General features: G+C 40.8%; 1 protein-coding gene across 1 annotated transcript in view; it reads left to right on the forward strand.

The window, feature by feature from the left end:
- Positions 1 to 10,703, forward strand: part of TIGAR (TP53 induced glycolysis regulatory phosphatase) — a 101,893-nt gene that overhangs the window by 69,834 nt on the left and 21,356 nt on the right. The gene's annotated exons all lie outside the window — the stretch shown is intronic.

Raw genomic sequence — 10,703 nt, forward strand, 5'->3', positions numbered from 1 at the left:
AAGAAAATGACCCTTTACTTTATAGATTACAGCAAAGCCTTTGATTGTGTAGATCATGAAAAACTATGGAATGCTTTAAAAGAAATGGGGGTGCCATAGCATCTGTTTGTTCTAATGCACAAGCTATACTCTGGACAAGAGTCTACTGTAAGGACAGAATATGGAGAAACTGATTGGTTCCCAGTCGGAAAGGGTGTGAGACGGGTGTATTTTATCACCCTATTTGTTCAATTTATATGCAGAAGATATCATATGGAAAGTGGGATTGGACCAAGAAGAAGGAGATGTGAAAATTGGAGGGGAAAATATCAATAATTTAAGATATGCAGATGATATCATAGTACTAGCAGAAACCAGTAATGATTTGAAACGAATGTTTATTTATTTATTGTACTTATATACCGCAACATAGCCGAAGCTCTCTGGGCGGTTTACAGTGAAAGTTAGAGGACAGCACAAAAACAGGACTCCAGCTGAACATCAAAAAGACGAAAGTAGTGACAACAGAAGATGTATGTAATTTTAAAGTCGACAGTGAAGACATTGAACTTGTCAAGGATTATCAATACCTTGGCACAGTCATTAACCAAAATAGAAATAATAGTCAATAGAAGGAGGCTAGGACTGGGGAAGGTAAGTATGAGAGAACTAGAAAAGGTCCTCAAATGCAAAGATGTATCACTGAACACCAAAGTCAGGATCATTCAGACCATGGTATTCCCGATCTCTATGTATTGATGTGAAAGTTGGACAGTGAAAAAAGTGGATAAGAGAAAAATCAGCTCATTTGAAATGTGGTGTTGGAGGAGAGCTTTGCGCATACCATGGACCGTGAAAAAAGCAATCGCTCACAGGGTTCATTGGAAAGGTTAAGTAGTAATACACTGCAAATAATGACTATCATGGTTGGGGAGTGAAACAGTGATCCACAGTGACCTGTGAATGACCTCCTATAGGATAGTGGCCTCTCATAGGCTAATACTAAATTATTTTACTCCAAAGTGATTTTTGCTGCCTTCTGAAAAAATCAGTGGGAGTTATTTCAAACATATACGTGAGGCAGATGCTCTTACCACTGAACTACAGCCCCTTCACTTTGCTGAGTCAGACCATTGGTCCACCTTGCTCAGTATTGCCTACACTGATAGGCAGCAGCTCTCCAGGGTTTCAGACAGTGGTGTCTCCCAGCTCTACCTGGAGATGCTGAGAATTGAACCTGGGACAGGCAAAGTAGATGCACTACCATTGAGCTGCAGCCATTCCCCAAAGTTGGTGGGACTTACTTCTGAGCATAGGATTGCACTATATTTTTTAAAATTATTATATTTATGACCCACTTTTTCTCTCAAGGAGTATCAGGTGGCATACCTGGTTCTCCTCCCTCCTCCTTTTATCCTCACAACAACCCTTTGAGGCAGGTTAGGCTGAGAGGCAGGGACTGGCCAAAAGTCACTCAGTGAGCTTCAAAGCTGAGTGAGGATTTGAACCCTGATCTCCTGGGTCATAGTCCAACACTCTAACCACACAAATGTTGCTATTTTGGGGGCACTGTTCTTTAACAAAGGAATAGTAAATAGGGGGTACTTAACTGGAAGGCTTTTGTCAGCTTGCTAATGTGCTTCACCATCATACTTCTTTCAAGTGTATTTGTTCAAATTAAATCAACTTAATTAATCACCCAGTGCTGGCAGCATGATTTCTCCATGCAATTCTTAAAGACCAAACTATGTAATTACTTGAACAAAACAACAAAAATCCCCACCTGCCCTTCCCCCATCTGCCTTTCTTATGCAGTTAGCAGCAGCAGCAGCAGCAGCAGCAAGGTTTTGTGTAGGGTGTCCACTTTTAGTCTATTTTCATTTTTAAATCTTAGCTTGCAAAATAGACCACATGAACGACTTAGTATAAGGTTCAAGTCATGCACCAGGGTTACCAATGCAATGCAGAAATAAACTGCCACCCTCCTAGCCACTCCAGTGACACCACGGTGTTTTTATGCTTAAATAAACACAAAGTGCCATGTTTACAGGATAGGAGGAGGGGTGCTTAAGAAGAAAAATTACCTTTTTTAAAAAACATTCCACCACAAGAATATATTCAGGCAGCATTGAATGCCTTTGAGTAAACGCCCAGTGGAAAACGTACATGATCCCGGTTTGTCAGTTCTGCTACTCACAATGAAATGTGCATGTATTTAGTCTGTTAATGATAAGCCATCTTGAGTACAATTCACTGTTACAGTCCATCAAATTAAGCCCGATTGCCATGTTGTGTCCAGTTTCCTGCTTTCATATGTTTACACTGCTCAAATGGGTGGTGGTGGTGGTTTTTATGTGCCTCCAAGTCGACTGCGACTTACGGCGACCCTATGAATCAGCGACCTCCAAGAGCATCTGTCCTGAACCACCCTGTTCAGATCTTGTAAGTTCAGGTCTGTGGCTTGCTTTATGGAATTGATCCACCTCTTGTTTGGCCTTCCTCTTTTTCTACTCCCTTCTGTTTTTCCCAGCATTATTATCTTTTCTAGTAAATCATGTCTTCTCATGATGTGTCCAAAGTATGATAACCTCAGTTTCATCATTTTAGCTTCTAGTGACAGTTCTGGTTTAATTTGTTCTAACACCCAATTATAATGTTGTCTTTTTCGCAGTCCATGGTATCTGCAAAGCTCTCCTCCAACACCACATTTCAAATGAGCTCAAATTGGTTAATGATCTCTAAATTTCTGGAGTAGCACAGCCCCAGTTGGAACATGTTTCTCAAATGTATTGGCTTCCAATAATTCTTTTCCAGAGGCAGAGCACTGAAATTAGACGGCTTTTACAAAAAATGGGCAGAAAGGAGAGGGGTGCAAATACCTGTATATTTATAAATAACAGTTTTTAAATTTTAAATCAGAAATGTTAACTCATTATTGGAGTTAGTCTAACACCTGAGCCTTTTTTTCCCCCTTAGTGGTGTTTGGCTGGCTGGCTGGCTGGCTGGCTAACAATAAATATATCCCCCTAGGGATACACAGTTTTATTTTTTGACCCTACAGATGTTGCTGAACTTCAGCTGTCATCATCTTTAGCCATTGGCCATGCTTGTTGGGGCTGATGGGAGCTGTGGTTCAGCAACATATGAAGGGCAAAGGTTCTTCAACCCTGCTATAGTTACAGCTTCTGATTGGCCTAGACAACAGCAGGAAGTTTGGTGCTGTGTGTGCACAGAGGACAGGTGTGTGTGTTTTGGAGGAGAGGTCTTGTGACTTTGTTGGATAAAGGGATGTTTGGGCTCTCTCTAGCTCTCCACTACAGTGGAGGTTGCTGGTAAGTTAATTTCATTCTTTCATTATCTTTGTCCATTCTACAAATATGAGGGTTTTAAGTATTTCTTGGTGGTTGTTTTTTAAAGTAGTTTTGTGTGTTCATTGTAGAAAGATCAGGTGTATAAATTCCTTTTATAGCTTTGTGCTTTTGACTCTGCCAAGTTTACCTCTGGCAACGTTATGTGCTTTAACTTAATTTTTTGTAAAGGGGGGGCTTTGCCTTTTTTTTCTTTTTTCTTTTTTTTGAGGCCTTCTTGGATGGTTCTGAATTACAACTCCCCAGGATCCAGGATCAGAATCATCTTTTGAAGGTCTAAGGTTCCTCATGCCTGGTGTATTCTTTTTGGTTTGGTTTGGTTAGGCAGCTCATTACAAAAAATAAATCCATTTAAAATCCAATAATCATAAAAACAAGTATAAAACAGTCGCAAAACAGCTTAAAGTGGCATGATTCTGAATTTTGGGTTGGGTGAGGGAAGTTCCTTATCGCTTGAGGTTGCAGTCCTGTGCATGCTTCTGTTTGAGTAAGCCCCACTGATTGGGATTTGCGTCTGAGTAAACATGGATTACATTATAAATGTCTTTACATTTAAAGCACATCCAACGTGCATTTAAAGGGCATGACTTCCCCCAAAGAATACTGGGAAGTGTAGTTTCTCCCTCACATTTATAGTTCTCATCACCCATCACCTACAGTTCCCATAATTCTGTGGTGGGATTCATATGCTTCAAATGTGTGTTGAGGGTGCTTTAAATGCATGGTGTGGATCTGCTGTAGGTATGCTGTTTGTTCAGCAGTGAATTGAAAAGAACAATGTTAACAAATACTTTTTTAAAACATTAAGGACTTTAGCTCAGTGGTAGGGCACATGCTTTAACTGCAACCTCCAGGTCAGGTTGTGTTGCATGATGATTTCAGTAACCTTGGCCGACTGGCTTCCAGGATTGTGGGATGCTGAGTTTTCTGACTTACTCAGGAATCTTGTTGTAGTTGGTACGGTATTGGATTTAGGAAATCATCACTGTCTTTTTCTTTTTCTATTTGCGTTTCATTTACTTCTGACCTCATACTCATAGAAACATTGGTTCCATGCACTCAGCTCAACCCTCTTAAACCCATTGATGATGCATAATGATTTGATTCTTGCCCAATAGTGGTAAAAGAGAATTTGCATACTGGGAAGTGTGGCTGCAATTGCTGTGGTTCCCAAGCTACTGCCTGTGAAGGTAGACCAAACCATGTGTGTTTTCTCTCTGTCAGTTATTACTCACTGGAATTGCATTGGCTGTCAAAGTGTGTTTAGAGCAGCCCATAGGATAGGCAGGAAAGGATGGAGAACTTTCTTAACTCTTACTCATTTCTCAAACCTCTCTCTGCAGTGAAAGGTTAAGTCTTTAAAGTTTGGAGCAGCCACTTTAAAAGGCAGGGGCAGGGCATTCCAGGCAGGAGGCTGCCAATCCTGCTTTGATATGGATATCTTTGCAGATGATCTTGCCAACAGCACAGTTCTAAACATATCTACTCAGAAGTAATTCCTTTTGAGTCCTGTGGGGCTTAGTTCTTTAATAAGCGTGTTTAGAATTGCAGCCTTCAGGGGCATCAACCTTTTCTGCTGAGTGCTCCCATCTAACCTCCACAAGACAAAGCTCCCTTTTTTCTACAATGGCTTTCTGGTGCCTGGCCTGGCCTGAGGGCACTTAAACCCTTCTTGCCAGAAGCAAGTAGGGTAGATTAAATGTTCCCTACCCATGCTCCCTAAGGAGCTTAGAAGGAATGATCCCATCACTTCAGCTGGACCTGGGAACACCTTCTTTTAGCTAAGATTTCTTAGCTATCTATTTCCAGTCAGAGAATTCTTTTTGTTTGAATGACATGCTCCAAGCAGTTGTGGTTAATACTTAATGTATCATGCTTAGTGACATCACTAGGGCCCACCCTATGACATTATAGGGCCTGCCTATGGTTTTGTGTTGTTTCTGACCTGACAACCCTACTCAGTACTGATGACACAGACTAGCATTGGCTCTCCAGGATTCCAGGCAATAGTCTTTTCCAGAGATTGAATGTTGGACCTTTGCATGCAAAACATATGCCTTACCATTGAGCTGTAGCCCTTCCCTAGTTTAAAAAAGTATCTTTTCAATTCACTAATGAATGCACAGCATACCTAGGGCAGATCCACACCATTCATTTAAAGCACATTCAACACACATTGAAGCACATGAATCATCATCATCAACTTTATTGTATTTAGCCATAGGCCTTTGCACAGTACAAAAAACACCATAAAATTTAGAAGAATATTACAGCGGACGTGTGTCTGTTAAAGATTTAATATAACTTGCCCTTAGCTTTTTGGCAGCTAAGGCAAAATTAGCCACTGCAATTGTAACCTGTTTATAATTGTCAGCCAGTAGCTCTACCACCAGGGCATCGGGGGCTACCCTCCGGCGGGGGCAGATATAAGTGGTCAGAAATTTCTTTCTAGGGTCTTTGTACAGGGGGCAGAAAAGAAGATAATGAACAATATCCTCTATCTGCTTACAGCCAAAAACACATCTGCGCTCCTTAATCGGGATTCCCAGATATCTCCCGTCAAGATAAGCTGAGGCCATCGTTTGAAATCTGAGTTCAGTAAACGATCTTCGTAGGGAGGGATGTGTTAATACGTCAAAATATTGTGGTTTGGCATGGTTAGGTTTAAATAGAGGGAACCAAGGGGAGAAGGGCGCTGCAACGATTGTTGCCTGATCTTGGTTTGCGTCATGATCAAAAACCCAATTACGGAGCTTGAGGTGGTTGAGGCTTAGATACTCTCCTGGGGTGAGACTGTAAGTTTTTAGTATTTCTTGGCACCCTTGGGCCCAACCCCCAATCCGTCGTTGTTCATCATAGCAGAGTTTGACGAGGGAACAATCTTCTATATTAGATATCCTTCGCCAATATCTAAGATATGCAAGATCTATTTTTGCTGACAGGGAAGGGAGGCCGAGCTCTGCTCTTAAGTGGGCCGAAGGGACACCTTGAGGGAGCCCCAGGATCTGCCTCATGAATATGTTTTGAAGGACTTCAAGTAGGTGTTTAGCTGAGTTCCCCCACAACTCTGCCCCGTATAAGATTTTTGCCACAATTTTTGCCACAAAGATTTTAAGCATTGGGTTAATTAGTTGACCGCCTCGGGAATAGAAAAACCTCCTGACTTGGCCACTGACTCTGGCGCACGATAATTTGGTGACCTCTATGCTTCCACGAGAGGTTATTGCTGAAACACAGGCCCAGGTATTTAAAGGTATGCACCTGCTCAAGTTGTTGCCCGTTAAGGATCCAGATGGATTTTAACTTCTTTTGCTTCCCACAGATCATTATTTGCTCAGATGTAGGATTGGCCTGGTCTGCAGCAGATTTTGGGGTGGACACCTCCAGGTCCTTATTTTTTGTTTTGGCTATTTGGATTGTGCATAGATGCCCTATCCATGCTGTGTGCCCACAAGAAGCTTCAGGCCAGGTGGCATGCAGTAGGATCATGTAAAGGACACTTTTCCCTTTGCTTGGCTGTATGATTTGTTGTGATCCACAGCACATTTTGGGGTGGGCACCCCAGTTAGTTATTTTTTTCCTACTTGTTTTGGCTGTTTTGGTTGAGCATAGATGCCTATATCCATGCTGTGTGCCCACAAGAAGCTCCAGGTGAGGTGGGATCTCACAGAGGACACTATCCCCTTTGCTTGGGTGTAGCATTTGTCTTGGCCCACAAGGGATTTTGTGGTGGACACCCCAGTTACCTATCTTTTATGATTATAAGACATCGTGCACTTATAAGCATTCCGCAGGCCTGATAATTTTGATTCAATAGCTTTAGTGTGCTTGAAGGGGAGATTCTTCTGATCATGGAGATATATGATAGGGGGGGTATCCCAACATATATTTTGGGGTTCAGGGACATACAAACTTTACTTTGGAGTTCAGGCAGCTGTATACTTTCCTTCTCTTTTAGTATTTTGAACTTTCAAGCAGATAAGGAACTAGTAACCAGATTGAGCATCGTCCTGTCCACCAGTGCTATGCTTTACAGAGATTATTTATTTATTTATTACATTTATACTCCGCCTTTCTTTTCATGATAGAAACCCAAGGTGGCTTGCATATGGTTCCCAGGTGGTCTCCCATCCAGGCACTGACCAGACCTGACCCTGCTTAGCTTCAGCAGGGAGTTGGCCTCATGTGCCTTCAGACCATAGGCAGAACTCAAGTTGGATCTGCTGCTATAACATCCAGGTGGGTTCATAAAGTGGTTTGCCTCCTAATTAGGAGTCAAACTAGAGCTGTGTCTCATATAGACATTCTGCTGTTTTGGGAATGATTAGCTGCTGCAAAGAAACCAAGGCTCCACACAGCTACAATTTTGAGAGTTCTCTGAGGAGATGGTTTGATTGTTAAACTACTCTGAAAACTGTAGTTCTGTGAGGGGGTCTCCTAACAACTCTTGGCACCTTTAACAAACTATTGTTCCCAACATTCTTTGCAGGAAGCCATGACTGTTTAAAGAGGTATAGTACTGCTTTAAATGTATAACGTAGATGGGGCCCCACTGTAGAGGCAGGGTAGACCCATCACCAGTAATAGCTGATTGGAAGGTTGCAGGTCAAGAGATGTATATTATGCAGGTATATACATTGTAGCCTCCTTTGTTGGGGCTTATAAGGATTCTCATGGGAGATATACTTGGTTTCCCTGGTGCACAGTTTGAAGCCGCTGTGTTTGCTTGGAAAGAGGCATTTTTAAACCACAGTAAAGACGCATGATTTTTTGTGAGAAAAACAAAGTTTATTTGTATCTTCATTATGAAATGGAATTAGTGGGCATACATATTCAGTATAAATACTCATAAATCCTTCTTAAAAGTGTGAATAATTCAAATAAATAAATAAATAAATACAGCAATATAAATGTGTTAACCACATTTTCCTTATTAGCTGGTGATACCCAGGGCCTTTTTTTCCCAACAATTCATGCTAGAGCACCACATTTTATTTGAGATTATATATATATGATACCATGGAGAGAGCCATTCTACATTCAGTGATGTAAAAGCTGTATTGTAGAAAATAACTGGGAAAGGACACATTAAAATATCTTCCTTGCACAATATAATAGTTAGTGCCAGGCAGGGAGCCAATCCTGCAACTTGGTTCATTGACAGTGTAATCCTATGCATGTTTCCTTAAAAGTAAGCAGTAGGCCACAGTCTTATGCACACTTACATGGGAGTAAGCTTCACTGACTACAGTGTAACTTCCTTCTGTGTAAACATTGCTCAGTTCAGTGTCTCTCAAATTTACTACTCCAAAAGATTGTCCATGTGATTGGCACTCTTATCCTAAGAACTAATCATCCAATTGTTTCATTATTAATGAGGTCTAGCCTCTTGAAGAGTTCAGTATAAGCAAACAGCCATTCTGAAAGGCACTGCAGGTTATTTGAATGTGTGAAGTGTGAAATATCTCCAACATCTTGTAGGTTTAATTTCCTACTTGCACTTTCAAGGGATTCATAGAAAGTGGGGTATCAGATGTAAGTGCTGGAGCACTCCATGAAAGTGTGATATAACTTTTGCTGACATGTACCATTTGGACTGCAAGTGGACTATTATGTGTTTGTTACGCACACAGATCTAATTAAGTCATACTTAGAGCAGACCCATTGACATCAATTGGCTAACTAACTTAAATCAGTTTATTTCCATGTGTCTGCTCTAAGTATGACAGTTTGATATAATTCAAAGAGCAATGGATAGGTTAACAGTTTTTTTCAAAAAATATGGGTGAGAATTCAAACATGTACATTTTTTACTTGCATTCTGAAGTGATACATACCCCATCAACAGTTCTGTCACATTATTCTGTTGATCATGTAGCTTGGTTTGATTCTTAGAAATCAGCAGAATTATGTAAGTTAAAGGTATGATTTCCTGTTCTGATAGCTACTAGTATTAATAACTTGCTATTTTTTAGTTCTGATCTTCAAAGGCTACAAAATAGATTTTGTATTTTTGCTTTGCAAGTATCTGTTATTAAAATCCCACCTTCAAGTCACATGCTAGTCTTGAAGACCAATGTTTGCTTCTGTGTTTGTTTGATAGGATCAAATAAATGGATCAAATCATTCTATGGTGGCATCCATGATTTATATATCCACCCACAGCAGCAGAACAAACATTTGGTCCTGCATTTGGAACCAGACAATCAAGTTGTTACATTATCTGGTTTGGATTCAGCTATAGTTGAAGTTGTTCTGGTTCAGACCTATAAAGATTAAGTATACAATTTGGCACACTTAACAGTAGTTTGAGTGTTTTTCCTTGTGGAAAAATTCAAATAATCCCTTGTATTATGATGATGATTTGCATAGGACATGACTATTTCCTATACTGTATCCTGATCTTATTATGAAATGGTTAAACAGAGTAGACTGAAAAGGCAATAGGTATAAAAGTTGCAGTATAGTAGGGGAGGAGCAGAGAAATAAGGAAGGAAAACAGTGATGTCTTTTATACAGAATCAGAGCGTTGGTCCATCTAGCTCAGCGTTATCGACCTGTCAGGCAGCAACTCCCAGGTTGGGAGGTATGGCCCCTTCCAAGAGAGGTTCTCAACATACTGTGAGACCATTGGTCACCCTAGCTCACTACTGCTTCTCACTGGTAGAAGCTCTCCAAGGTCTCAGGCAGATTTCCACCCCAGCTTTGATTTTGGAGATCCATTTAACCAAAAAACAGGGAATGAACCTGGAATTTTCTGAATGCAAAGCATGTGCACCACTACTGAGTGGTCTTCCCAAAGCCTAAATCCAGCTAAAGTTAGTGACTAAGTCCTATTGAAACCAGTGGAATGAGCTAACTGACCAACTTTGGCCAAATCAGAGTTCTTATGCTGATTATTATTTAATGTGGGGAAAAAAGTAAATTTAATATTAGGAAAAACTTGTAAAGCTTAAATAAAGATACTCTCTTGCTTATTCATACCCCAAAACATATCTATGCTGCCTAATACCCTCTTTCTGCTTTCCTGGACTTTCCAGTCATAGAGGTGCACATTGAAAATGGGTGTGAGACTCTGCAGACCTAACGGTAAAATAACTCGCAGTTTAATAAACAAACATTCTGATTAAGCAGGGGCCATATGCCTTTGGAAGAGGTTTCCATGTGCCTGAGCTGGATGGAAAGTTGTATGTGCTAACAGGTGCTGTGCATGAGATTTCCTGCCCCAAACACAAAAACCAGAGCTGTATGCGTACAGCTTTTTTTTAAAGCCACAATTCTATCGCTACGAAGGAGGGAAGGGTGGGATTAAGTCCCCACCTCCATTCTTCCTTTCCCAAACAGCTGATCAGTGTG

This window comes from Rhineura floridana, chromosome 8 (genome assembly GCF_030035675.1).
Source record: "Rhineura floridana isolate rRhiFlo1 chromosome 8, rRhiFlo1.hap2, whole genome shotgun sequence".
Taxonomy (NCBI): Eukaryota; Metazoa; Chordata; class Lepidosauria; order Squamata; family Rhineuridae; genus Rhineura; species Rhineura floridana.